Here is a 3,328-nt window from a genome sequence, read left to right as displayed (position 1 = left end):
GTGTTGAATACGTAACTCGGCTTTTGTTGTCTATTCGTTTTGCGAGATTTTCACTACTTGCACTCTGCACTTGTCACTCCTTGACTTCGTACTATATGCTGACTCAACTGACTGTACAATGCGAACTATCAACTATCGTACTGCCAACAACCGACTCGGCCTGACTCTGAAAACTGGCTTGTTCTAATCGTGTCGGCCTTTTATACGGCCGACTTTATTATGTCCTTCCCGATCACGTGATAGGGAAGGTAGTTCAATTTGGGCAAGAGATAGCGTCGGGCAAGGTCAGTTTCATAAAGTAATATTTGCAATTACTTTGTGGGCCTAACGATATTGCCCATTGCGTTCCTCTACATTGTATTTTATGTGTTTTGTTAGCCTTGGCTGTAGGATCAAGGCCAGAGGGATGCATTCTTAGATCTACTCTTGGCCTTAATATCCTAAATAAACAAAGTACATGAGAAATTCTACAAATACGCAATGAAACGGTTAGTGGAACAATTTTGCATTGTTAAATTTAAAACGCAGAATATAAAATAACGAAATAATAAAATACTTATAATTAAAAAAAATAAGTAATATTAAAAATAATATAATAAATAACAAATAGATAATTAACAACCAAGATGACAGAATAATAATAACAATGAGTAAAACTAAGTAAAATAAAAGAATAATAGAAATAATAGTATAACAAAATGCTTGGTAGAAATAATAGTATAACACAATGACTTAGTAGACTTGAGCATAATAACAGTAATAATAATAATAAAAATAACAATATAATGATAACAAATATATTATAAATAAAATAATGCAAAATTATTTAAAATTATTTAATAAAATATTATAAATAAAATAGTGTAAAAACGTAACGACAATAAAGTAAATACATAAATCTATAAACTGAGTAAAATTTTACGAACATATTGATTGTTAACATACGTGTTAAATCTGAAAAAATTGAATTTAAATCTCTAGTAATAGTTAAACAAAAACGGTAATACCAATAACTACGCAATAGCAACAAATAACATAATAATAAAATAATAGTAAGAATAATGACAGTAACAATAATAGTATAATTAACAATGGGAATAATATAATAAAATAATAATATATATGTATAATAATAGTAATAATAAAATAGTAATTCTACAATTAAAATTAAATAATAAAGAAACAATCATAAAAACAATGTAAAAATATAAATAAATGATGAAGCGAAAGTACAAGTATGTAACTCAATATAAGAACTAGCAATATAATTCAACTTCTATCTTTCAACTTAGTAAAAACATAAATTCTACGATAATTAACCAACTATGAAAACATTAAGGTTGGGAATAAAATGCTATACGAACATATAATGAAACAGATATACATATAACTCTATAAAGGATATATAACATATACCAATAACATAATTAATAACTAATACTATAATTAAACTTCTATCTCTTAATTGTCACGTCCTGGCTGCGAGAAAACTGAGTGCTAACTAATGCAAACTTGGGTTAAGTGACAAGATACAACCTTTTGGCTTAACTAGCACGTATGTATGTTCGATTCTAGCCGGGATCCGCGGTATCTTTATGTTCTAATAAGATGTTCGAATGATGGAAGATAGATAGCAGAGTTCACTAGGAGTTTGAATAATAACCGTAATAATTGATAACACTGTATAAGATAAATATATATGTATTCTAATTTAATGGTATACAGACATAAAACTAACTCACTACCGAATAATACATGTGGACACTGATATGGAACTGAGCTAATACAATATGGATATAGGAGAACAGCGCGGATTTAGAAGTACGACTGGGCTCTTTGAAATAAAACGTTGAATTGCGCGCTTTTTGATGACTTTTGGCTCCTTTAATAATATCAGCTATCCATGGCATGTGTTGACTTCGCATCCGGCGTGTATGCCATTTCCCTGGAATGGAATGTCGGAAGTGGTGTGCAAAGCGGAATGTCAGAAATGGTGTGCGAAGCGAAATGTCCATACCTCACAATCAGCATGTTTTCACGCATTCATTCTTGCTTCACTCACTTCCTCAATACAGGATACCCGTGTTGAAACATGCCAACTCACCTCGATAACTTTGGGGATTAAGCAAATGCCGACGTTAATACAAAATATATTATAATAATGAGACAGTCACAAGAATGGTTTTTACGATTACTCGGAATAAATATACAGAATGGTACATTCATTTAAGTGAGATCTTAAGTCTAACATGATCAAGCCATCTCGCGCCTAACTTGAATATCGCACTCATGTGTGCGCGAATTGAATCCCTAAACTTGAGTCCACTGCAACTGATTAGCGAATGAACTCCTTATGCTTGAAAGACCACCCACGATAATGTGCGATCTTTTTCTTGATTTTTAGTGATTTTAGATGTTGACATTGTAGTTTTCTGTTTGGCTGATTAATGGGTTTGATGCTATGATAAGTGGTTTGCAATATAGTCCTGAATTGCGTGTAGTGTGTGGATGGGTGTGTCATATGGTTTATTGAGGATGATGCATAGGAATTTATTTTGAGTTCTTTGAGTCTTACTAATGTAAGACTTTGCTGCAACTCAAATTTGGTGGCCGCATGTTATTATCAGCCTAACGGACATCTTATAAAAGTTTAGTTTGGTATTTGTTTTGAGATTGCTGTTTCTGTGGAGTAGCTGGTATAGTCTTCTGAGTGCAGGGAAAGCTTACTCTTTTGGTGGTCGCTGGGACCCAAGTGACTTTAGCGTCTAATAGTATGCCAAAGTATTTGACCGTGAGGGACCAAGGAATATTGTGACTTGCGGTGGAAACTTGATTTGTGGGTTTGGATCTTTTATTTGTAAAAACAATGGCTTGTGTTTCAAGTAGGTTAAGTTTTAGTTTCCAGTTTGTGAAGTAATCTTGGAGTTGATCAAGGTAGTTGAATGTACTTGGTTGCGTTTCTGTGACTCAATGATGAGGCGAAGATGGCAGTGTCGTCTGAATAGACCGCTAAGTGGAAATTTTGAGTGCATGGGATGTCGTTTATGTAAATTATGAATAGCAAGGGGCCAAGTATGGAACCTTGTGGTACTCTCGCAGTGACGTTTTTGATGGTTGAGGTAATACCGTTTACTAAGACATAGAAGCCGAGTCCTAGCCACTAGTAACTGGCTATCAGTCTGAGAAGAGGGAATGGAGTATTTATTCTTTGCAGTTTTACTGTGCAAGACTGAATCGAAGGCTTTTTCTAAATCTAGGAGAATAAGTTGTGTTACTCTGTTTTTGTTTATCTCTAGGGTGATGCGTTCCATAACTCGCTGTAGCTGCT

Source organism: Frieseomelitta varia, unplaced genomic scaffold, assembly GCF_011392965.1.
Source record: "Frieseomelitta varia isolate USP_RPSP 00005682 unplaced genomic scaffold, Fvar_1.2 scaffold_272, whole genome shotgun sequence".
In the NCBI taxonomy this organism is placed as follows: Eukaryota; Metazoa; Arthropoda; class Insecta; order Hymenoptera; family Apidae; genus Frieseomelitta; species Frieseomelitta varia.
The sequence above is the reverse complement of the archived record's forward strand: the minus strand, read 5'-3'. Positions refer to the sequence as shown.